The sequence below is a fragment of the Syngnathus floridae genome, chromosome 9 (genome assembly GCF_059516105.1).
Source record: "Syngnathus floridae isolate MCC-2025c chromosome 9, RoL_Sflo_1.0, whole genome shotgun sequence".
In the NCBI taxonomy this organism is placed as follows: domain Eukaryota; kingdom Metazoa; phylum Chordata; class Actinopteri; order Syngnathiformes; family Syngnathidae; genus Syngnathus; species Syngnathus floridae.
In genome coordinates this window covers 5,829,398-5,856,871 of record NC_142421.1, presented here as the reverse complement: position 1 = coordinate 5,856,871, position 27,474 = coordinate 5,829,398, and the positions used below count along the sequence as shown (strand labels likewise).

General features: G+C 39.5%; 1 long non-coding RNA gene across 5 annotated transcripts; it reads right to left on the bottom strand.

The window, feature by feature from the left end:
• Positions 1–650: 650 nt before the first annotated feature.
• On the bottom strand, positions 651–27,188 carry LOC148393124 (uncharacterized). Of its 5 annotated transcripts, XR_015860348.1 has the most exons (5): positions 27,074–27,188; positions 3,654–3,726; positions 2,717–2,747; positions 2,515–2,631; positions 651–1,337 (listed from the first exon to the last, which is right to left on the bottom strand). It is a non-coding gene; the product is annotated as an uncharacterized LOC148393124 (long non-coding RNA). The 5 variants fall into 5 exon arrangements; XR_015860347.1 differs by lacking the exon at positions 651–1,337 and having other exon boundaries at positions 1,418–2,631; XR_015860351.1 differs by lacking the exons at positions 651–1,337; positions 27,074–27,188 and adding an exon at positions 21,115–21,217 and having other exon boundaries at positions 1,418–2,631.
• Positions 27,189–27,474: the final 286 nt, after the last annotated feature.

Below are 27,474 nucleotides of genomic sequence, written 5' to 3'. Positions count from 1 at the left end.
GAAAATCCTTTCTTTTTAGTTAATTAAAGCCAATTACTATTCTAATTGGCTGAGTCTTGCATGTCCAGTTCAGTAGCGTCATTATGAAGCCATTAAAGAAGATCCTCCGAGATAGAGGAACAGAGCAAGCATAATCAACCAATCAATTAGGATGTTTGACCAAATGAGCTTCACTTCATCATCATGTTTGATCTTATGTCCTCAGATTGGCTGCAGCTTGCTTTTTTTGCTTAACCCAATACATTAGCCAAACATTCACATTCTCTCATAATTACTGTTTTTGTGATTAGCACAGATCCACCCCCCCACAGAATAATATAGTTATCTTTTCACAGATTATCATTAAACAGATTTGTATGGTACAATTCTAAAGCTTTTTGAACTGACATTTCTAATTTGTCCCCTGACTGCAAGCATGCCAAGGCTTTCCTATGAAACAACATTGAAATATAACATTATTAAAATATAATTTTTCAGACCAAGTATGAATGGAGGCTGACAACCAGCAACATCAACCGTGATTAGCTGTATTAATTACTTAAAGATTTGTGGTGTGCAAGACTGCAAATATGCGTTCTTGATGCAATATCAAATAAATACAAGCTAATTCCTGATATGGACCAATTTCTTTTCTTTAAACTTAATAAAACATTTTTTTAAATTCTTTATTCATGTAGCATTTTCACAACGGCTCTCGTCATAACAAAGCGTTTCACAAAAACAGAAAATAACAATGCTTCATACCAGTCATTATTTAGTAGTTTATAGCAGGAAATTTTACCCACAGTGTAAATAGTGTCAGCAGGAGGATGTATTAACTGCAGGGATGTCAATTAGCTCCATTTTGTCTCCATCCCAATCAGCTTATACTTAAAGGAAATAAAATGGTCAACTGATGACAGACAGGATATTGTTTGTTGAAGGTGATGAATTACTAGAGGTAGGTCAGCAAGCTATTAAATTAGACGTATTCAATAGTCACTTGATATTCGCTCTTAATTATAATGACAAAACTTCAAGGACGCAGCTGGACATCAGCGGAGGCACCAAGTTGTGCAAATATGAATAGATTTTTATACACAATGCAAATTCGCAGAAGGCCTGAGTCTGTAAATATTCCTCGAATTAAACAAAAAAAAAAAGCAAGAACAAAGCAACAGCAAAACAGTTCACTGGTAAGCAAAGCAGTTATGTGAATTGCCACTTGTACACTGGTAGAATAACATAAAAGTCAATAGCATCTTTTTTTTTTTTTTTTACCTGAAGATCAACTTCACAGGAGTGCCAGAGTGTTTGGAGGCAGAATCGATAAGACTATCAAAGGGCAGAATCTCTACCTTAATGAAAGGAAAAAAATACTGCAGGCACTGAAAGACCACAAGAGATCGTTGTGTATCAACACGCCTCTGACTAAATATGAAATCAATTCATTACAGCCTTTATTTCTTTTTCAGGCACAGTCCTTCATGAGGCTGCACATTACCTGCTGCACCCCCCCTCCTCACTCTTGCCTCAATTAATGGTTAGACAAGCAGTGGACACTTTCCAGCGACAGAAGCAGCATAAATAGATCAAATTGCAAGGGAGATTAAAATTTATCATTTCTTTATTAAAAAGTAATGCGGGTGAATTAACTTTGAATTAAATTCTATTTGCATAGCATTACTGGAATCATCTGTGTAAATGGCTTAAAATCCCAAATGGGACATTGGGACACAGCATAATTGTAGAAAAGTGCTCCCCCCACCCTTTATCTTGGAAGCGATAATAGAGAAAGAATTAATCTGACATTATTGGAACAATGTAAGAGGTGATACTTCAATCACTTGTTGTTGTTTTAGCTTATTTTAATTTGTTTTCAAAACTTAGTTGGAAATCAAACATGAAAAAATAATCTGTTAAAATATCAAAAAAGATTGTAAGGTTATGATTATTGTTTCCATACAATTGTTTTCTGAAATAAGAATAATGGAATATATTTAATTAAATACATCCACAAACTCCTTTTCAAATGCCAGATTTTTGTGATTTAAAAAAAGTGAGATGCAGGTAAATCATTTCAAAACATTTTCTCTTTTGCCATTTATGTGATTTATAACCTGTATTACTCTTTTTCTTTTAAAAGAAGAAATCTAGAGAGGGGAGAGTAAAAACGAACCAAGTAGTTGCACCAGTATTCATGCCCTCTTACAACTTTGAATGTGGCTGAATCCAAAATGACCCAACCACAGTCAAACTTCACATCACAAACCTGCTACCACTTAAAGTGCATCTGATGACGCTCAAATAAAGTGCAGCTGTTAGAGTAGTTTTTAGACAACACAAGCCTTGGGAGGCAGAGACCTGTCAATGATCTCATTGTTCAAATGAATCACACTGGTACAAAAGAATTTCCTAGGTATTCAATCTACCATAGAGCACAATGAAAGCAGTAATCATCAAGTGAAGAAAATATTGCACAATAGCTCCAAACACCCCAAATTGAAACGACATGAAGGAATCCAGTAAGGGTACCTGCCAGTTAGGCCGACAGCCACATTGAAGTAGTTGCAGGCATTTCTGGAACGTTTGGTGCATTTGACAGCAATCTCCCATATTTCTGTCTTGAAGGCAAGATGTGTTTTTCTTCAGCTGAAATTGGAGAATTAGTCTAGTTGAAGAGTAATATGAATGCTTTCAGTCAAATGTCTTTGGGGTGATTTGGAGAGGGTCATACCCGGGAGGTTACCCGGGTAGCCATGCAGTGCCTGTTCAAAAATAAGAAGGGAAATGAAGAAACCAAAAAATGAATCAGTGTTTTTGCACAAACAATATCAATAGATGAAATGTGAACGGACCATTTAAAATATTCCATACAAACATAGTTCAAATGATTTGGTTGACCTCAAGCCTGTGTAGCACTTGAGTCTAAAAACAGGAAGATCACCTTTGGATTTAATTCACATGATGACATTCATCACAACATCCCTGTTCGGCTTCAATAACTTTTTTATGGCACAATTTAATGAAATCCTTTAGAGTGAGATAGACCAAGAAGAGAATGAGGTGCACATTGATGGGCAATTTGATTGGCACATGACTCATGGGACATACCAAATGAGAGAAGACCCAAGGGACAAAAGGAGATAAGATTAGCTGAGCATGGTGAAAAGAGTGTACCACAACTAATTCTAGACAGAGCAAAGACGGATTGGAAAAAAAAAGATTTCAAGCTTCATACTCTCATTTTAGCTTTTATTGAAATTCAATACATGTCAGCGAATATCTCTCAGTCTCTCTTTGTTTTCACGGTGGACACTCAGACGAATGTGCCCACACAGGCCAGATTGTTGTAGAAAAAAAATGCTATATGCTCCACATACACACGCATATCTGCATGTTTTCACACCCATACACAAGCACACGCATGCACACACACAAATGCACACACGCTCTCTCTTTCACTGACTCGCAGTGCTTATTTTTCTCAGAATGGAGAATGTTTTCAGTTCAATCATCACTCTTTGATACTGAGCCATTTTGCACACGCTCAGGGGCATTTACTGTACACACTGAACATGTGGAGGAAGAGGAAGGAAACACACACACACACACGCACAAAGCCCTTTTTCGCATGCATAGATCCACTGATTTTGTTTGGACTGGATGCTTACTGTAGGTTGTTGTCGTCTCGAGTTGAGTTGCAGTGTGATGACTATTGATATGGCTGGAACAGACGTGGCTATCCTGAAGTCACAGCAGACATCAGCTTATGTTAAATAGGGGCAAAGTTGGCCACAGTACTTTGAGTGTGGGAATGACAGGGTTACCCATTTTGTGCTGACTACTTGATGAAAATAACATGATGCAATTACAGTACAGTTGTTTTTCTTTATTCATCATAATTATATATTTTTAATTAAATTAATTAAAAGCATACATATGCAACATCTTCCATTTAACTTTCTATTGGGGAAGACTTTTGTTCGAAGCAGATTACAGTCCTAATAAAAAAAAAAAAGTATTTCAGCAAGCTCCTTGAAAAAAAATGTTTTTCACACAATCTCTTTAATGTGTAGAAGCTCTCTGCACTTGATTGTGCCATCAGAGGTGCCTTCCAACAATCAGGTGCTGATTAGCTGAGAACCAATAACATTCACAGTAAAAAACATTTTATTTTACAACACAACATTGCTTTACTTTTTACCTTCTTTTATTTATTTTAACCTTACACCTGCTGACATCCTTCACAAAGCTGTGCACTGACGGATATCACACACATACATATATATATATATATATATATATATATATATATATATATATATACTTAGTATTTTTTTTCTTTTACTGTTATTTTCCATTTATTGTACTGAGGTCATATAATCTGTGATTTTCACAAAAAGCATTTCTCAGAAATTCCCTGGTCTGTAATGACCATCTTTCTAACTCAGGTCGCGTTATACAGATTCTCGGAATTTGATCTGATAATTAATTGTGGCCAGTGAAGTACTCGTTCACTCAAAACATTGTTTTGACATATGATGGAATGTCCTTATTTGTATGGTTTTAGAGAGCGGCTGCTGGAAAAATGAATTCCTGAAGTAAGCGCCTTTTAAAACCTGTCTTTGAAAAACATTCTTGAAATTATATTTTATCTGCAGTATTCCATACAGAACCTTATATTTCCATTTTATTTTAAAATAACGTTTCATGCGCTTCTTGCTGCCTTTAGCTATCCCCCCTCCCGATTTCTGCTTTTTCAACTCTTTGCAACCCCTCCATAGTAGACTTTCTCTTATCTCCATCTGTTTTGGAGTACAGACAAAATCTGTACATAATATATACACACATACATGCATGCTCAAGCATATGGACATCACACACCGGCGTGCACACACACACACACACACACACACACACACACACACACACACACACACAAACACACATACCCCAAGTGTCTTGTCCTCTCTCTTTTTCACCACTTCCCTTTTATTCCCCTCCTCTCACTGCATTTGCTTGGAAAATGTTTGAACTCCTCAGCTCGCTAAGATGTGCTGAAACAGAATATAAATTAGTGCCCCCCCCTCCCCCCGATCTGTCCTAATGCTGCTGCTCCTTATGCCTAAAATGCTCTGCCCCCCCCTCCCCCTACCACCGCCAACCCCTACCCATGCATAAATGATAAAACAATACAAAAGGAGGAGAGGCCTGCTGTCGAGGCACACTTAAAAGAAGCACTGAACTCCAAGTCGGAATGACAGGATTCTAAACTTCCTCAGAGAGTGTGACTGGGGTGTGGTGCTTGGGGGGGGGACAACAATGGGAAGCAAGTCTACATGTTTATGTATGTAGAGTGCGTGGGCATGTGTGCGTATGTGTCCAGGTTCTCTACAGTATACTGTATATATTTACTAGCTATATTTGATATTGTTTTTCAATGAAGTGTATTGATGTCATATGGCTGCATTTAGTACCAGGCTTAACTAATGAGAGCTGATGGGATGCAAAAAAAAAACACCTCTCCACATTTGTTATTTAAAAGAAAAAAGACTATATTTTTAACTTGTCATCATCAAATACACAGTTTGCTTTTTTAAAATCTATGACGGTTGGTTAAAAGTAGGCTAATACCTCCTAAACCATAATGTTCTCATACTTTTGAAATCCACAGCTGGTATGTTTTTCATCAAAGATGCAAAATACGCGTAAATGAAGCAAATTATAAATGATAAAAGTAAATATGAATCAAATACACACAATGTAGTCTTAAAATAAGTAAAAATGTTTCTTTGATTTTTCTTTGCAGTGTAATTTCCCCATGCCACTCAATCCATTGCTGTATTATTTTTGCCTTAGAGTTCCCTTTTAAAACATTTCATTGCTCAGCTCTCTCTCTTTTTCTCACTCACTTACGCTCTCTCTCTCCCACTTGCTCTCTCTCTCACTCGCTCCCTGCATATGTATTAAGAGAGAATTTGTTGTCCCCAGACACCAATTTGCATTAAGTGCATGCCATCATCAGTTCAAGAGAGGCAACATCACACTGTCTTCTTTTTCATTATTTTTTTATTTTTTTTTTAACAGAGCACAGGCTGAAGCTTGTTAGGCCCATTTAGACAGATATGCTAAACATTTCCCTTCTTAAAGTGCCTTCGTCGATGAAGAGCGACGGGGGAGGGCTCGTACCCAGTAGAAATTATTGAATTAAGGACTTATCCAATCGTTTAGCAATCCCCTAACAGCTCCGAGTGAGGACTACTCGCATGTGGTGTCATCAATTAATTGTACATACACATTTATATTAGGGCTGCAAATAAAACATATCATTTCTTTTGTGTAACAAATTAAAATTAATCACAAACGTACACATCTTTTATCTGTTCATAAATGCTTTGAGAGAGGTGGGTCCTCTCCTCCAGTAACTTGAAAAAGTTCTGCTGGATGAATGGGCCCAAATTTCCACGCAACTCAGAAATTGAAGTTCCAATGAGAGCCATATCCTGTTTGACCCAACCTTGAGTTGCTCCCACCCTTACAAAAAAAAAAAAAAATTGGGGTCGTTTTTGTACTAAAATGAGGTTGTTTTAACAGAGCTTTTTTTTTTCATTCAAGGATGAACCAATCATATTTTAGATTCACGATTCTGCATCACCGCCAAGCGACCTTGGCATTTTTTCATCTTCTGATTGGTTCAGCTAACATAAACACACTCACTGCCCACCACTACTGACTACTAACAATCAACTCCAATTATTCTACCTTAAGTCTTTGAACAACTTAATTTCAATCATCTGAATAGGCCCTAATTGATACAATAATCACTCCTGAAATAAGACAGCTTGGTGTGAGGAATTCATTAAGCCAATTAAAAAGACAAAACCATTTTTTAGTCCATCTTGTGAATAGAATATCTATTATAATATAAAGTGTTGGACAGTCTTATTAGGAGTGACTATGAAAGTGCAAATGCCACTTGAGTCAAAGCCCTTGTGCCGTTTCTATCGGACAGGCAGCTTAACGTGAAGTTATTTAGAATTAATGTAATTCACCCAGGGAGATCCAAGGTCCATTGAACCTTAGATATGTCGTCTTTTGTCTGGGGGCCTGAACAATGCTCTGTGATTTTAGCAGAAGCTAATATGATTAAAGCACACTGACAATAGAAGGTGTAATTCATTTTATCATTGGGGGAATGTGGACCGGGCCAAGAGAGATGACAGGTTAGATTATTGAGGTTGCTAGGGTGCTTGTTCATTAAAATACTGCAGACAAGATGGACAGCCAAATTTCTTTTGCAAAAAAAAAAAGAAGAAAAATAAAATGACGAGAAAAGGAAAATGACAGCAATAATGTTCATTGCACTTTGTGCTAAGGGGTAGCAAAGGTGTACATTTCAGAGGAAAATGCCAGAACACAAGGGGAGAAAAGCTTCTAGTTTGGAAATACTCTTACATTTGAAGACGTTTGTGCTCCATTACTGTGCTTACTCATGGGAGGCTGGACATGTCTGTTTTTCATAAGAGTCAAAGTGAAGCTTGACTGTACCATCTGACAAGGCTTTCATCCACAGGGAGTGCCTGGCACACTCGCTAAGCTCCCAGCCAGCCAGCCACGGGAGGAATACCACTTCACATGCTTGCCTATAAGGTTACATGCCCATTAGGCCACCGCAAAAAGAAGTGTGCAATATTTACAGTCTGGATGATTAGGAATAAGCCTCGAAATAATATCAAATTCTGCTACCCATATGAAGAAACCAAGTTGGAGTGGGTTGGTGGGTGGGGGGATACAGTTTTTCTTGTAAGTGGGGGCAGAACTGACAGAAATGCAACATGGGTGGAAATTCACATGCTGCATGGAAATATTTTACTTTAGCTTTGTAGTTTATAGTTTCTCAATATGAAGTGTTTTATTTGTGCTTGAGAACACAGTGGCGAGTGTCAAATAACATTTTCATCTGGGGGGTGTTTTATTCAAATGTTAAACCAAGCTTTTGTACTTGTGATGACTTGAATATTCTAAAAAGCGGCACAAGGTGCCTCTGCTGTCGGAAAAGGTAAACGTTATGCTGTATAAGACAAAAGAAAGGTTGAAGGATATATGGAAATGGGTGACAGACAAAAAAACTAAAAGTTTTATTGCCTTTGTAAAACAAGACGTCAATGAAGTTGGTTTGAATGGTGATGTACGAACAAACCAATGAACTTTAGCGATCTTTTGCAAATTGCAATAGCTACTATTTTTGAAAATGTGTACTAGAGAGCTGTGACATAACAGTGTGGTTAATTTACATAACAACCGCGCCCACACTGAATTCATCGGCTCATATTTTGGCAAGTGCGGCCACCCAAAGCTGTGGCCCTAATCGCCATGGTGACAAAATCCATACTTGACATTAACTAAGCAATATACAGGGCAGGGTGGCCAGTGGCTCACTTGCATAAGGTAAGGGCTACTTGCTAAAAAAAAAGGCACATTTCAATTCTGAGTATTTTGTGGAAAGCGTGTCGTGTCAAAAAAATCAAGCAACAATAAAATAATGATTTTTTTGAGTATTTTGTCAAAAGCATGTCGTGTCATTAAGGTACCTGGAAACTACTTCAAATTATGTTGGTCTTGAATTTTTTTTTCTCCCAATGGACGGCACACAACATTGAGACAAAAAGCTATTTTTATATGATTTCCAAGAAGAAGAAAAAAAAAAATCAGGGATGGCGAGTATGCTGAAATGTATGTTCTGTGGGACAGCCTCATTAATAACAGTGACTGGTGAATGTTGCAGAGAACAATTGCATTGTGTGGAGAAAAGATGACAAATACTCCTCTCTTTTTTCTCTGAGACAGCTCTATCTATTAATTACTTGTATAACTTCATATATTATTCTCACCACTTCAGCTCCCAGACTTCTAATGGTGTGTTAATGTAGTTCAGTAGATGAGGCTTGACTTAAGTGATTCCTGCCTGCTTAGATGAAATATACTGTTTGTGCTTGGCGATAGTTTGACTTGATATAATGCATTTCATATATTTTGGCATTTTTATCTGACATAAAATGCAGCCTCTGGCAGTGGTGTGTCAGCAATATCTGCTTTTGAAGCAGATGCTCCATCTATAGCCGTTGTTCCAGGCTTTGTTCCTACCCCTGAAGCCAACTAATTGCTGGATTATAGTTTCAGACCTTTACATCTCAGTGCTAGCTGATAATAGTAATGGGAAATTCTGAGCTGGAAACATCTGTTTACAAAGTGTGAGTGTCATTCTGCCAAATGCTTACATTTTGGAAGGTGAAAAGCACAAAACAGACAAGAGTAAATAAGACTTTAAAGCCACATTTGAAAGAAACGCTAAAAGGGATAAAATAAGAATGAAAGGGATAACATAATCAGGATTGCACAAAGAAAGATACATTTTGCAATGTTACTGAAAATACTTTTGTACAATTACAGCATTACGTTTTATACAGATCGGTTTCAATTGTTATGATGTTTTCATTAACAACAAGAATACAAGACTATCAATTTGGGAACTAAAATTCTTTTGGGGTGTTGTTAATACTTCATTGATTATATTTTTTGTTTGATTTCAAGAATTATGACGTTTAAGATTATCACATGTAGGCACGGTGGAACATTGGTTAGCACGTCCGTCCCACAGTCCAGAGGTTCGATTCCACTTCCGGCCCTCCCCGTGTGATGTTTGCATGTTCTCCCCATGCCTGCGTGGCTGTTCTCCAGGTGCTCCAGTTTCCTCCCACATCCCCAGAAAAACATGCACGGTAGGCCAATTGAGCACTCCAAATTGCCCGTAGGTCTGAATGTGATTGTGAATGGTTCTTCATCTCGGTGTGTACCCCTGTGATTGGCTGGCAACCAGTTCAGGGTGCCCGATGACTGCTGGGATATGCTCCAGCACGCCCGTGGGGGACAAACGGTATGGATAATAGATAGATGGATGGAATGGAAGATTATCACTGACTATTTACATCTTGCACAGAGTCACAGATTCAGTCATGATAGTCTGAAGTTGACACTGTACTGCCATGTCCAAGAACTGACATCTCAGCAGAAAGTACGAACTGGAGACGAAGGCCTGGCCCGGAAAACGTGTCTCTGTGGTTGACTCTCCTGCCTCCTTCTATCCTCAGCTCCTTACAACTCTTCTTTCTACATCTTGAACCCTCCACCCACTCCTTCCATTCCCCCCTTCTACCCTTCCCCCCACACACAATTGGCTGTGGAAGATGGCTTCAGTGAGTCATCTTGGGATTGAGATCAAAGGCAAATTAAAGCCGACGTCTATGCAAAATGTAATATGGAAAACCCCCAGCTATGTCCTCACTATTGATTTTCACCCTTTTCTTCCAGGCCCACTCCCTCGCGCAGCTCTTTCTTCCCCATTTCTCGGCTTCGTATTTAGCAAAGCGCTACTTAGTGTGAAATATGAAGGGCCTAGAATCCTGTAGAACGAAAGAAAGAAAGAAAGAAAGAAAGAAAGAAAGAAAGAAAGAAAGAAAGAAAGAAAGAAAGAAAGAAAGAAAGAAGCTATATAGTTGTGGCTGTTTGCATTTTGAGTGTCTATTTTGTAACATAAGTAGTCCTGTAAATTGTGCATAGAAGCCACTTGAGGCAAAGGTTTTGATATGAAAGGAGTGGTTGTAATCTGTTACGGCCAGGCAGTTCTTAAATTAAATAAATTCGACAGGCAGTATTACTCGCATGCGCTTTAGTCATATTTTGCAAAATATCAAGTTTTGGGTGTAAGATGTAAGCGCAAGGCTAAATAGAGATTTAGATGGATGTCTTGCTCTCTGAAGTCACTCAGGCCCTGCAGGAAATTGAAATGAATTGGTAGGCCATTCGCAATATGAAAAGAGCGGAGGATTTTTTTTTTTTTTTTATATGCGAATATCTAGAATTGTGCTGTAGTCATGATTCTCGGGCATAGTGGCTTCTTCACTGACAAAGAAGCACCTTCTGCACATGCATACAATCAAGCACACACGCACACACACACGAGATGATATGCTGGAATTTACTATCTACAATTCAGATTTGGGTCTTTCAACATTACAATTAAAAAAATTCCCCGAAAAGGGGGTGGGCTTTATGTTTTGTGAATCTGCATAACTTCAATTCTATCTATTGCTAACCCAGCTGTTAATTGTGGTCGTTTGATAAATAACCACTTTTCTTATTTGATGTTAATCTTAATTGTACAGACTGTTGCAAACATTTAACCACCCTTTAAATTCATCCATTTTCTATATCCCTTATCCTGTTCAGTGATGGCAGAGAGTTGGAGCCTCTACCAGCTGACAGCAGGCGAAAGCCAGACTACCTCCTGGACTGACAGCCAGTGAATCACAGGTCAGATATAGAGACAGACTACCATTCACACCATTAGATGAGGAACGTGAACCCAAGCTGCCTGTTCACCCATAATGCCCATGCTAAATTCAATAAATTATGTATACATAGTCTTTATTGGGATCTTTTGATTTTTATATAGGATAATAATGCTCTACAGATCAGATTCAATTTAATGTGTTCAGCACTTGGGGTCCAATTTTTACCCAATGCCACAAGGATGAAATTCAAACAGCCCAATGAAAAAGTGGACAGAAAGGCGGCTATCGTGATTGAGATGTGTATGAGTCGTAAATAAGTATCTTTTGGAACGAGTGCATTTGTGAGTTTATGCACGCTTCCCCTCACTTCATTTTGTCATTTTTGCTTAAGTGCTTTCAAAGAGCTGTTTGTGAACCAAAGACAATGAAACAAAAAGACAATCTTTTTTTTTTTCCTATCTGTGTGCCAGCTTCAGTGCCCTCAGCCATTGGCACAAGGCAACAATGACAACCCATTCATTTTCCTGACGAGCTGTCGCTTCCAGGAAGACAGGTGACTTCCCCCAAGGTTATTTATGGCATTGTTGATCTCTCATTCTCTATGTCGTACCTCTGTGGTCCTATCTCTTCCTCTGTCCCATATCCCTGTAGCAATTTTCTCCTTCTATCATTGTTTATTTGCCTCTGGTTTAGAACCTTCTGTTGGTCATTAGCTGGATTTGATCAGTCTCGTATTGATAAATGAAAGCAATAGCAGGGAGCTAATTACGTAGGTTTTGACGCACACATTACTCGTGTCGCTGTCGTTAATATTCTAGCTATTATAAATTACAGTAGGTTTCCCGGTTTACAACGTCCTTGATCTATGGCATTTTTTGGGCTATGACATAATCACCATATTTACAGCAGTACCTAACAATAAATACTAGCTACACTGTTAATTGTGTTAATATCTTAGTAGTTTGAAGCACTGTGATAATTACATTTTTTCCACATACTTTTTTTTTCATTTTGTTATTATCACGTGTGTGTTTAATTCTTGGGAGGAAATGAAATGTTCGTTTGTCCACATGCATTCGTGCGTCCGCACGTACCGCAATAATTTGGAAATGAAAGCAATCAGCAGGAATTTACTTTTTTTCTGCTCACTTTTTTCAATACACAGGAATCTCAGCTAAATATCAGCAGACACAGGAGAAGTGATAAAATAAGTTCTTGCATAAGCACAAAAGTAGGAACACCTCATGTACAACCTTGTAATATTTCTATAGTTGTATTTCCCTCTATGGGATGCTTGATCAGCACGGGCCCAGAAAATCAAGTTTAAGCAAAGCCTCCGTGCACTTAGTTTGTCCGACACTTTACCTCATTCACACTTACGTACACATGTACGATTAATGTGATTTAACCTGCTTGGGTGCGCTTTGACGGCTACTCAACATGATTAACAGCCAATATGCTACCGCATATAGCCGAGCTAAAGACGTCTTTTCCTCCGAGCTGCTTCTATTTGCCTGCTCCTTAAGCCGCTCTTTGCATCTGGCTCTTTTAAGCACTTCTAAGGCATCTCAGAGGGAGAACTTTATGCACACATCATCCAGGATGCTTAGCTCAGACATAGAGGCATATCAAATGTCACTGAAATGGAGGGCTCTGTGGTAATAAGGTGTTTTTAAGGTCCTTTCAGAAAGACCAAACCCTTGCAGGTTTAGCCATTGGCTCCCCTCAACTAAAGAAACAACCTCCATCCCTTCACTTAGCTCGGAATCAGAACTTTGCAGATTGTGGGTATCCAAAGTGGAGACGGCAGACGGATTGCAGCAGGAGGTATCAGGGTTAAGAACATGAAGTCTGCTGGACCTCTGAGAAAAGCTGGGAAGATTTATTTCTCCAAAGCCCAAAGTCTTTGTAGGTTCCGATGGTCAATCCTCTTCCCTTCTGCCATCGAGGCCTCTTTCCTTCACTTCGTCTTGCTCTCCTTTCCACGCCTGACCGTTTGCAGGCATCATAGCGTACACATGCCGTAGTGTGCAATGTGGGACTGCAGCATTGCAAGCATCTGCTCAGGGCTTTTGCGTTCAAAAGATTCAATTAAAAAATAATTACCAAAAGATTAGTGGTAGTCTGGTACGACTGCACTGTTTGAATAGATGTTTCCTTTTCATCTGCTGTAATAATAGAATACTTTTTTAATTAAAAGGGGGAAAAGAGGACGCAGATCAAGAAAAAGTGGAGTAAGAAGAAGAAAAAGGCGGGCCTGCCTCAGTACACCCTGTCTTGAAGACGTTTGTTTGATGTGAAGCAAAATTAAATATTTTTTTTGATCTAACAAATTAATTTTCACCCCCATTCCACAGCACTTCCCATCCTCTCGCTTCCCTTTTTTTTCTGGAGGAGATAAAGACAGTTTAATTTAGATACCAACAGGGAGGAGGTGCACGCCTAGCCACACACAAGAACATATGCACATTTTCCTGGTCAAATGTGATGAGAGTCCATCCTAGACAAACCAAATGTTCCAACATTGCTCAGGCAGTGATATTCAAAAAATCAAATGCTAGCAGCCTGTATATTTGCACAAACTCCCAGTTAGTTTGCTTCACATACATGTGCTATCTGAAAATATTTAAAGACAGTTGTAGCCTTCTTAAAGTCCACAAAATGAAAAAGTAAGATTTAATCAAATAAAATCAATCGTGTTAATTGTTTAAAAGGCAAATTTGATCATAGAACATATTGAAAAACCTTGTAAAATAGCCTTTAAATCCTTTTGACTCTTTCCACCGAGAGCAAGATCACCGAGTGGTTTAGGTCGGTGCAAGGTACCTTGAAGGTGTAAGACCTTAAGCAATAATAAGATGAGTCGGACGGATTAGTTCAGTGACATTGGGTGTGAGCAAGAAGCTGTCCACAGAGAACTCGTAAGTGCTTTGAGTATTTTGAATCAAATCCTTTTGGGAGCCACTGAAAGGATTTGAGAGTATTTTGGAGGTTGGCCATTATAGCAGCGTATCCTGGCCAGTTTTGTTAAGGTGGTAGAAAAGAAAATTGCAGAGACCTTTCTCCACTGAAATGAATAGTAATGTCATTAGTTAAATCAGTTCAAGTCTTTCAAGCCATAAAAACACCCACATATAATTTGTTGTAATATGAAAATTAGCACTGTATAGCATAACATCCATCCCATGATATTATATTTAAATAGAATGTAAAAAAATAATGGTCAGAATGATTTAAGTTGGACAGTTCCGAACCGTCAGTCTGATGTTTGGGTTCTGGTTCTAAAGAGCAGAAACTGGCTGAATGAAGTGCTGAGTGAGAAGCCAGTATTTGATATTTATTTTTATGGTTTATTGAGTACTTTGGATCAGGTAGTTGCAGCCATCTAGTCTGCATGTGATAAATGTTTTAGCAGCAGTGAATGGCGTGATTTTGAGGGAATAGAAATTTGTTTTGATTATTATGCTGGTGTGATAAACTGTGATTTCACTCTTAAAAATGAGTCAAAGGGAGGAGGTATGATCAAGTGCTTGATGATTTGTGCGAAACTCTGTAGGTGGACCGGGTGAACCATTAAGGTGGGTTAACACATCAGATGGATTCTTGTTGAGGTGGAACGGGAGTGTAGTGACACAGCTGATTCACAAGACTGGCAAACAGTCCAGAATGTTCTTTTTTCATTTATCAGCCTTTCATCTGATAACAAGGATGAGAAACTAAATTGATGTTGTTGGAGGAAGGTAACATCATTAGTGCAGCCCCCTTCTGTTTTGGTTTACCCCCCCACGATGGTGTTTTACTCCATGATTACATCCTTCTCTCGTGTACAAGCAGAGAAAGAGGTCTCGAAGCAGGTAGAATCATATAGAGAGGTGTCATTGGCTCTATATCCCTGTGGTTTAGTTCCTGCTATGCTCTACAGCACATGGCCATTGTGACCTCGAGAAGTGTGCTCGCCCCCTCCCTCCCTTTGTCACACGCATGCTGTGTTTAGCCTGTCAGCTATGGCAGCACCTGTCAACTGCTGACCACTTCATCGGACAACCCCAGAGAGAGTGAGAGAGCTTCAGGAAAACAGCAGGGGGAGCCAACATCTGGCCTTACTATACAAAGTCTTTTTACACGTCACTGCAGAGTTAAGCGTTAATAAACACCACGATAATTGTGCATATCAATGTCAAATTTGTGTGGATTCAGTTTGCAATCTACATCACATTCGACATGTTGCGTGGCTTGCATTATAAAGGGCTTGAAGGTTTAGTGCCTTGCTCAAAGGCACATGGGTCATTTTTATCTTCTGCTGCATTTGGGTAACAAAAACGACAGTTGTTTGTATAAAGGTAGACTATATTCATAACCAAAATTGATTGTATTGCATATTCATAAAGAAAATGCATTGATTCTTTATTGGGTGACTTAAAAAAAAAGGCTTTCTTTTCTACCTGACTTTATTTTACAGGTTTTAAGTGATGTAGTGGGAAGTGGGAGAGATGGAAAATATTAATTAAGCAGGGATTGTGCGTTGACTCTGCCTTGCACATAAGACAGAAGGTTAAGCAAATGCCAGGGCAGCAGTGTCACTTCAAACAATGGCTATTAGCTTTAGAATCAGCCTTGTGTCTGCTGAGGAAACACAGTTCTTTCAGACTCCTGATTGCAATCCAGTGTGTGTGTGTGTGTGTGTGTGTGTGTGTGTGTGTGTGTGTGTGTGTGTGTGTGTGTGTGCGTGTGTGTGTGTGCGTGTGGCAAGGTTGGTGGCAGGGGTGGTTCGTGTATATAGCTGAGTGGGTAGGGGGTCATTCCATTTCAATCTGTGGTTAAATTAGCCGAAGGCAGCACGGGTTGAAACACACAATTATTGGTGCAAGTGAAGCTGATAGAGAAAGGCGAAGTAGTGACAACACTTAAGAAAAAAAAAAAGATAGTGATAGATAATGATGTTATTGAAAGAGGCGCGGCTAGACAGCAGTAGACATGGTGGGTTAGGGTGGGGGGTAAGTTGGGAAATTTTGACCGATAAAGCACAATAAAAAAAAAGCTGATGTTCTCTCCGTGCCTGTATGGGTTTTTTGTGGGTACTTCAGTTTCCTCCTACCTTCCAAAGACATGCATGGTCGGCCAATTGACCAGTACAAATTGGCCGTAGTAGAGTGTGAATGATTGTCTGTGTGTGCCCTGCGATTGGCTGGCAACCAGTTCAACTACCTGACGTGAGCAGACCCAAAATTTAAACGAGTCGTTATGGAAGCATTTACAATCTACAGCAGTTCTTCAAGGCCTGTTTAGACTGTGCTGTTTTTTTGTGACTACCAGAGACAACCTTCCCATGATACAAATACCTTATATTAAAAAATGCATGCATTTTGGAGCTCAGTATAAATGGGCATCGTTTGGATTAATACTATCATATGATGAAACAAAGAATCAAAGACTGACATTTTTATGAGAGTGTTCACTTCTCTGGTAAACAGGGGCCAAAGAGACACATCATAAAGGTAGAAATGTGTACTGCCTGAGGGTACTGTCCCAGTGACAAGTCATTGTTACCATAGGAATTGCTCACCTGAAGCAGACTAAAAACTCCTTAGACAGCTACTTTACAGAAGAATTAAATACTAATCTGCAGTAGAGTAATGGAAATGGCAAAAAAAAGTGCTGTTTAAACAAGTACAGCCTTTTTATGGTGAAAAAAAAAGCACGATGCAGAGATAACCAGAATGACGGGACAAGAAAACTTTTGATGCCATGTGGAAAAACTGTGATTGATAGCAAAAACGCAAAATGCCACTAAAAAAAGGGAACACGTCTTTTTTTTTGTTACTAGGCAGATTCTGATTAATTGAGAATGACGTAAGATATAAGGAATAGAATACCAGACCGTACAAATCAGCATTGTGTTGCAAGACGTGTGTGTGTGTGTGATCATCGTGCAACGATTTTATCCAAGTAGTCAACAAATAAGACTATTACCATAATTTATGGAACATGCACCTCTCAATTTGATGGCGTACATCTTCAAACCACTTTAATCACATTAAGACAATAAGATAAATGTTGTATCTCATTTGCTGAATTCCACATATTCATAGAGATATCTATAAATATCAGTTAATTAAGTACAGGGTGAAAACGAGGAAAAAAAATCAAATTCAATCAGGTTTTTTTCTTCGATGAAATGGCAGCTAGAAAACTGGAAGACAGAACCGTTACAGGCTACTGAAGCGATCTGATATGGAAAAGTAATTATGAAAAAGTCAATGAGATTCTTCCAATGCTCTCCATCACCTACAACCTAACATGCTGTCAACACACATGCGTAAACAAAAGCCTACACAACAGCAGGAGCTGTATCAAATAGTTAAAATAAATCACCACTTCAATGTGACAAAAAAAAGAGGGTGGAAATAAACAAACCAGCAAAGCGTAGAGAGCCTAATGTTAGGGGCCTCTTTGGTATTGAGAGAAATTACAGGAGCGTTTGATTTGCGCCGAGGTGCCATCCTGAACATATGGCATTTTAATTCTTGCCGGTCTCATCTGGATAACTCAGGGCCCCGTGAATCTCACACCACCATCAGGGAAATATGGGCACAAGTGAAATGCTTAACTGCGAAGGGCTCCAATTTCCCACCTTAATGGGCATTCTCGTCCCATAATTCCCCCACCTCCTCCTATTTTTTTTCTTTCCTTAAATCCGAGCCTTTGTTTATTTTCCATTTTCAGCCTTTTCTTGTTATTCTCTTCACTCCACCTGTCCTCGACATTTCCCTTATTTGCATTGATTTACCTACTTAGACAACGAGTGGACTCCGAGGGAAAATAGGACTCCATCAAAACACTTTTTCACATACGCACACTAAAAACCTCACACCCACATGCACCCTCATATACACACCTGACACATCGTAGAATATGAGTAGTGTGCCGAACAGGTTTGTGGTTCTTTTTTTTTTTTAATCGTCTGATGCCTTTTGTGTGGGCTGACAGCTTGAGACGAGTGACTAATAAGTCCAGGGCTGGCGCTGTCCTGCTGGGCTGAGATCACTTTACACACATGCACACATACGCTCACAGGCCCGCACTTGTCTATGTGGTTTACGACAAGTGCATGCACACACACAAACAAATTCAAAGCCACAAAAAAAGACCCCACGTCCTAACTTGGTTGCACAGCCACAGTCTCTCTCTCTCTGTGTCTCTCGCTCTTTCTTCCCAAGCACACACACATACTCACGCACACTAGCCCCTAATCATCTGGTGTCTAGCACTCCACTGGCGATCACCACTTCACCACACTGCCATCATGGGCCAATTAAGTGGCCATATATCTGTCTAACAGTCTCCTCTGGCTGAATGGACAGTGCTAGAGTAGCAGTCGTAAGCTGCGACATGACCCCCCCACTCCCCCACCACACAGGTAGCAGTCAATTTGTAGCTTAAAGCCTTGTTGCCACAACACTCCAGCATTAGTAGGACTTGTCGCACGATTGAGGATTTCTCAATGTGAGTGTGTGTGTGTGTATGTGTGTGTATGAGGGACAGATTACAAGCAATATTTATTCCCGGAAGAAGTGCGTTTTTGTGCAAGTGTAATTACCAGGACATATTAACTGTTTTGTTTTTGTGCAAAATTCCACATTTCCACGGATATTGATGACTTTATGTAACGGTTAGTTTCTCTGTGTGGTCTTTTCCATCGTGTGCTCTCTTGCTCTTGTGTCATAAAACAAACATTTCCCCTAAATTCCTTCTGGGAATGACCCAGCTGTTAAATTGGGCAGCCATGCCTTTACCCAACAAGGACAAAACCATATGACTGATGATAAAATTATCTATTAAAAAAACAGGTCATTGGCTTTACCTTCACAATTTAGCAAGATCAATTGAAAATCTTTTTTGGAAAAAAAAAATCCAAATCAGGATCTTCACTTTTTTTTTTGTCAATTCGATGCTCTACTATAAATGATCATTAAGACAACAAAGCTGGTGGTCTTTAGTGCTGTATATTTAAATGTGGAACGTTTCCAACACAATCTAATTATTTAGAACACTACACCAGCTGCAATCTACTTCATCATCGCTATATTTTTAAACATATAACCATATGCATCCTTTATGGCCCTACCAATGTCGCCCCTTCTCTCTATCTAAGGGGCCAGTAAAGGGGTGGGGGGGACAGAGACTGATGAAGAACCCTTTTGATACACTGCTGCAGGCAAAGGAAGAGGAAATTGATTGAACCTTGATGAGAATTATATCAAGGGGCGCGTTCATTTGCAGCAATAGACCTTCTTCACGCGTCGGGGAGCAGAGAGACCTGTACATATGTATGATCTGTTCTCGACTGTGATTCACACTTCAAGGGGAGCACAAGGGAATCTTCTTCTTACGTTTCCTCTGATAATACCAGTTTAGACCACATAGCTGTGAATTAGTAATAGGTGCAGAGCTTAACCCCTTGAGCGCCACACTATTTTGGGGGAGAATTTCCATCTGAAAGTCTGTACCGAAATTCAACCAGTAATTGACAACTATAATGCCAAGATGACATACAGTAAGAGCCCGCGGACGAATCGAAAATTAAGATGAAGAACTCTATATGGCGACCAGTTCAGGGTGTCTCCCGCCTTCTGCCCGAAATCAGATGGGATAGGCTCTAGCACTTGGGGATAAGCGGTACAGATAAATTGATGGGTAACTGTTAATGAATCAAAACTAAATAAAATTAGAAAAACATGATTTTACAGCATTGTGAAATTAATTTCACTCAGAATTTTACAGAACGTAAATGTGAAGCATAGCTTGGTGGTTTGATACTCAGGACCATACCATCAGGCGCATTCTGCTATCATTGTGTGTATCTGCTTTATATGTGTATGTGCGTTTCAAGAAGGGTTGTGTATACACAATGCCATCTGGCAGGCGCATCTCACACCGACTACTACAATCCCTGCGTGTCAGAACACAAACACTGGATCACAGATCCACATCACTGCTTGCATCATACGACTAAAAATAAATACACATCAAAAGCAGTACAAATTCACAGATGACTTGAGAGAACGCATTAATTGCAGGCTGTAGATGTCAATCAATTTTTTTTTTACACCCCCCCGCTGTTTCATCATTATCTTCTACCTTCATGGCGTCAATCCTCCGTCAACCTGCCCTAGAGGCTGGCCTCCAGGGACAGCAGAAATAAATCTTAAGACACTCAAAGATCTTTATTAAAGATGTAAAATGTGACAATATGTGACTAGTTGGACACTAAATAAGAAAGCTTGTCAAAAAAGTAACTGAAAGTCTTTATTCCAATAACGTTAAAGGGTTAACGTTAAATTAGGAGAGTTTGCAGGGGTGTTACGGGGTGGCTCCTTATTTTGTGACATCACAAAGTGACTCACATCTAACAACTGATTTTTTTGTTTTTAGCTGCGTCAAACTGCATGTTTGAGAAAATACGGATTCCTTGTCAAGTCTGCCTCCATGCAATTTGACAGCCACTCTGCTAGATTTGCACTGGGAATGAAAATAGAGCTCATCATCTAGAGGTGTGAATACGAGTGTGAATGGCTGTTTGTCTATATGTGCTTATAACCGGCTGGTAACCAGTACAGGGTGTATCCTGCGTCATTCCCAAAAGAAGGCTCCAGTGAGCTTAATACAATTCAGAAAGGCTAAACTTCACACTGAATGTTTAGAATTCTATCCACACAATTGCTACATCAATTCCCATTGAAAAGCATTGAAAAGTTGGTGGAAAACAAAAGCTCTCACTTACAAAGCTCAGCTGTTGCTTCTGGAGCGAGTGTTGCCCAACAAGTACTGTAAAAGGATTGTTTGCCACAGAAATGTTGCTTCAGATGGTGATGCAGATCATTTATGACATCATAATTGCTGTTTGGGTGGACACAACATGTAGAGGACAAGAGCACAAGCAGGAACAATTTAAAAGCTTTAATCATTACCATATTCATCATTTGGCTCGGCGGGAATGAAACCAATATGTTGCTAAGACAATGGTCCAACCAGAACAGATAAAAACTAACTACTAGCAGAATAATTAGAGAATGCTCCGCAGCAGGGAATACAATGCAAGAATGCTAGTAGAGACACAGTTAGGTCTAAAGCCAATAGAAAATTCACGAACGACGATTAATCATTTGTGTGACCATCCCTTCAATTGTTACTTCATGGTTAGCAGCGATTTATTAGAACCTGACCTCAGAGAGATCATCCTCGACGTACAAACTTTATGTTGCATGGAAAATGATGTAAGGGATGGACGCCCAATGTATAGTGCAGATTGCCTTGCCAAATTGCTGAAATTGATAGCTTCAAGTTGGCATAAGCCTTTGGCTTTACTACATGATTAAGTTTGCCCGTATGTGAATGCACAAGAAATCAAAATACCAGCACATGGTACTGAACTTGGTTATTATATTTGAATACTGTACTGGAAATAATTGATTGTTTGGAAAGCCCTGGTGGTTTTATGGTGTCTCACATGAAACTTGAGCAGAGGGCGCACATCTGCTTTTCTAGTCTAGACTATCTTTTGAACGTTCTCTCTTGAATTCCACTGTTCTCGCTTGAATTACGTTCTCTCTTGTGATCTTGACCAGCTCTCTTGCAACAAGTGTCTGACCTTTGTTGGTGCTCTTACGGATGTTAAGCCCTGCTCCAACTCCCGGAAGAACTCAAATTGGCTTAAGATTTTAGGACCCTGGCCACCCAACCACGACAGTGACAAGCCATCTGTCCGGAGAACCTGCAGAAGCAATAAGGCAGCTCTACTCCTTACCCTAAGGCCACGAAAACCACCTGATGAGGATTTCTTTTATGACCTATTTCTTGAGGACATTTTTAATTCCATGAACATATCTAAAAAAAATTCTCCCGGATGCACACTTTGTACAAGGCCAAATAACGTTATTGTGAAAACCCTCCACTGATGAGGGTGCACACCTAAAAATATTCACAGAACAATCTCCCTACAGCAGCGTACTGCTCAAGGCATTGCCTCTCGAATGCTGTGTAAACATTACACACATCAAGAAATTATCTTCATGCACAATAGCAGCAGTCGCAGAGGCGGGATGCGGAATCAATTTGGACTTCTTCAAAAGCTCCACTTGAAGCTGGTGGCGGGCAAGATGGAGTGGAGATGCTAATCGCCCAAAAGGTCTGCATGTAATGCCTCCCCTCCCATTCAGCCTGTCTGCCTGTGAAGCTGGGGTCTTAATTATCACCATAGGACATACATTACCAGAGCAAACGCAAATGTCATCAAAACGACAATGGGCTTACAGTTGCCGTTATTGCTGGCCGTTAATTGATCTTATCATAATCACATTATCTAATTCAAATAAGGTGCTTTAATATGCAGCAGTGGCCATTTAGGCTCTCATAATGATTCACTGAGGAGTGAAGATTCATCTCAGCTGAGAATGGAGGGTATTTGCCATGCACGGTTGCCACGACTTGCCGTGAAATAAGTTTTACTTGGGCTAGGTATTGAACCGTCACAAGCATTTGCCTGAGCTTGACTTAAGTTATGCATTTTTTTACTGAATATATGATTCAATTTTTATTTTTTTCAACCATATTAGTTGCCTTTCCACTCAGTATCACCAGATCTCCAATAAAATCAGAAACAGTATTAAGAATGCAGACAGAAGTTAATCAAAGTCTCATCAAAATAACTTCCAAGGCGTTGGCTTCTTCTAATTTCTAAATGAGATCAAAACAACAGTCGAAAACATTTAAGAATCACCAGGAAGAAACAAACAACAAAAGGACCGAGAAACTGTAATGAATGGCCAAGTAACAAACAAATGAAATAATACAAGGCGAAAATAGAGCAAAGAGGAGGGATTGAACAATCCATTGGGACATTTTTCTTTTATTGTCTTTCTTCTTTCATCTCATATAATTTTGTTTGTTTTGTTTATTCCTCCTATTGAGAGATTTGGCTACTTATGTGCTGTCCAACCAGGCGGAATAGGGGGAGGGGAACTGTGGATATTTTGTGCCTTTGTATGCAAATAGAGTGTGCTTGTCCTTGTTTGTGTAATTATACAGTATTTTCCAAATTTCCATAGTGGAAATAGGCTAAGCTGTAATTGGTTTGACAATGAGTGCAATTTTTTTTTTGATTATTGTTATTATCTACACAATACATCAAATCTAATATACACGGTGAGTCGTGCATCATGTGCAAGAATACATTTAGTTAAAAAAAATCTAAATGAAAAGAAAGAAACCTTAACTGGTCCCTGAAAGATTTACTCAAGCAGGCATTTCACTTTTTTTTTTTTTTTCTTCCATTCAAGTGTTTTCTTGTACTAGTGAACTCTCACAATTCTGGCTTCTAGTTTCAGATCAAAGGTAAAATTACATCTCTTTTCAGATGTAGGAGCTGTTATTCAGAATCCGCCTTCACACCTTTACAGCAAATTGTCCAGCCGTCTTTTCAGAAAGGTTGCCGGCACGAGAGTTGGAAGAGTTAACGCCCGAGTGGAGATGGAGGGTGTAAAAAGTCAGCTGGGTGCTGAGGCTGAAGAGTGCAGATGTAAAGCTGTGCTGGTTAGGAGGAACGATGAAGAGCGATGGCACTGGAGGGCATCTCAGGTCAATAAAGAATCAATAGGAGTGGGTGAAACTTCACAATGAGGCTAAGAGACGGTGGAGTAGACCGTGGCTGCTGAACATTGCAGGGAAGGTTATAGTACAGACAGCAATAGAATTTGTCCAGGGGTCAGTCCTTAACACTTCACAACCGGAGATCTTTTATAATTTTTTTTTTTTTTAATCGACCAACAAGAAAGAGAACTGTAGCTAACTGTATGTCCTATTTTTGCTTCCTCTCTCTCTTAAATGCAAAGACATTTGCATTCACTTCGAACATTCAACACAAAATATTTCTGGTAGAGAATACAAATGCAGTTCAATAGTGCACTAATTGATGGGTGTGCTAGAAAATTGTAATAGTGTCATGGAGCTAGTAACATTTAGCTCACCTTTTTCCTGATTCATGAAAGGGAAAAAAAAAAAAAACACCAAAAACATGTCAAAGTCACTCTTCATTAAAATTGCAGCGGATGTGTTGTGACATCCTTGACATGTTGGAAATAACGAGGCAATGTGAGAATGATAGAAAACAGACTTTGAAGTATGCTGTTGCTACGTAGAGACATCACTTGATTCCAGCTTGGACTAAAGCTACCAATTAGGAAAATAAAGATATCAATTAAGTGGCATAATTGAGATTGTGTAGATATACGAAAATGAATTTCCCAAAGGCGCCGGTCATAATGAGTTCCACAGAGGTATAAAAGGTAGCCTAGTCAGAGCCCCCAATGAGAAATCTATTGTAACACATGAACAAGGTGATCCTTTATCCTTCATCCATACTTGTTTATTCTATCTGCCTGTCATTTTACAGACTTTAACTTTGAAGGGATATGCAAAGGGCCATACTTCATCACGAGTTAAACAAAGTTGTTGTTTTTTCCAGGGATAAGAGCACACAGAATTTTAATAATGCATTTCTATAAAATTCCTATTGAAGTCAGAGAGCAGCAAGCTGGCATTAACATTAAACACGCAAACTACACGGCAGGTAATTAGTACAATACGCATCACAGTTAAAACAAGACAATAGATAGTGGAAAATCAACACATCCTGTTTGACCCTAGCACAGATGCATCAATTCATGCAGCACACCTGTGAGTCTGACCCTCAGCTATTAAAGTTCAAGGGTCGCCTGGATGGTGGTGGGCGTCAAAGCAGTGGAACAGGAACGCCTAAGGAAACGCCGTGAGATGGCATCGTACATATCAATTACAAATGTAAGCTTGCGTTTAGTTAATGATGTCCTTGCATTGATTTTTCTACAAAGCAATTAATGCAGTTGTTTGCGCTGGATGATGCCCCCATATGTACAATGTCAGAGCTTCACTCCCACACAAGTATGCGGGAAGAGCCTATGTAGAAAAACACGCACACACATAGACAATAAAGTAGTTTAGCTACATGCCCACACTTCTTTTCCGTCATGATTATCTGTCTTTAAGCAACTGCTTCAATGGGTCGGGACCTGAAATGGCTAAGGACCCTCTTTCTCCATTCTAGTGTGCCAGGAATACTAGTTTGTACGGTACTAACACCAGTAGTCATTAGACCAGGTCGAGGAGTAGTACTGGATTTTCTAAATTTGTTTCCTGAGCTGAAAAAAGTTGAACAACCCTAGCTCCATAATGCTGGAGGAGAACTGATAATGAGGAGAAGGTTGCGAGATGGAGTGCAGAGAACGGCAAAACACACAAAAGGCAGGTTTGTGTGCGGTCACACATGTTGGGAAATTACACTCGCACACACCAAAAGCAAAAGATGTACTTCTTGCCATCTATCTGAGGGTAGAATGCATTCTGAATCAAACAAGACAATAAAATACACAAACTCTTTTGAAATTCAGTATTGTTATGTGACTTGTAGTGATTGCATGGCTAAACTAGGAGGTTTTAGTAGAAAAAAAAACATATTCATAGGTAATATCTATCAATCGTAGGTATGATATTAATCGACGAATATAGTTAAATTCAACAAGTTGTTTTGGAACTTTTGCTGCAGAATCCCAAAGTTGGCTAACTGCTGTTCAAAGTTCGGTTCTGAGAGTCTGATGAATGAATGTCAGTTTAAATCAAGTAATTACTTAAATAATTGCATTGTTGATAAAAGGAACCCAGCCCTAATCTCACCAGATTGATTAATCAGATTAATTTTATGATCATGTGGGTGTAAATTCGATTGAAAGCATAATTTTTGTTATATCATTTAAAGTCAATTCAAGTAATATTATTTTCTATGCAGACTAAAGTAAACATCAAAGTACATCATGGATTAATGCTCTGATTTAACATCTGTGAAAGTTATAGGCTTGATTTTCTTCAAGACATCCTCTAAATCAGATTGTAATGATGTGGAAGGGGGGTGCTGGACAAACTGCCCTTAGAATAATGAAATGATCAATTTAATAATACTACTCGCTGCAGTCTGTGCTCCCAGTAAGTGTGGACAATTGGCCGTGAAGTGTCCTCTGGTTATGAAGTGGTCTCTGTGCAGCTCAGACTTTGGCAGAGGCCCGTCACTACACAGCTCGACGCAGCTTGCCTCAGTTGACCGACAGCCCAGGCAGATGGCCAGCAACTGATGGCCGGCCCTATTAGCATTTGGTCTGGATTAAAGCAAATGCCTGGTGCGGAGAAACAACTATCCCTGGAATGGTCTGGAATAAACAGTGGGAGAGGTGTGATCGGAGCTGCTGTCATGAGACCGATGATAGAACACGTGGTGCTGTTGGTGTTGATTTCTGCCAGTCTGACAAGTTGTCTGCACTTAGTATTAGCTCACGGCAATATCAGCGTGAGCTTCTGTTAACCACCGTTGTAGTTGTCTGCATGGAAGCTGGTCATTTGGAAATTTGGTGGTGCAATGATGTCTCCATTAGGGAAAATAAATCAAAGAGGCTTTTACTTTATATTTTTGGGTGACAAATTTCTCTTCAGATACTTGGTTATTTGAAAACAAGTCGCCACTCATTTAGTCGCAATGCCCTAGCGCCACCCACAGTCATCAGGATGAGCGGTGGCTAATTTTCTTAAGACTGACTCAGTACGCTAGAAGACTAAATATAAGTGATGCCTAACAAAAGTGCATTTTCTCTTACATAGCCTACCTCCATAAAGTCGTCATTGACCCTGTGGCTGAAGCAGTCATCCGTCGCTCCTCTGAAAAGACAGACGCAACAGTAAATTATTCTAAAAAAACAAAAAACCCGAAATCATAAATCCATTAGATTCCCGACAACGATTTCCATGGAATGCTGAAAATTGTGGCTTTGCCACTTTTAAGACCTTTAACTGCGGATTTAAGGAGCAAGTGTAAATTTTAATGATGATTAAGCCCTTAGTTTAATGAAATCTAATTTAAGATGTTTTAAGAGTCCACTGAGTGGAATTGGTAGAAGAAAAGTAGCATTAAGTGAACCAGGGAAGAGCTCCACTCGGAGAAAGTCCATGACCTGTCACGTTGTGCATGCATACGCACGCACGCACGCACGCACGCACGCACGCACGC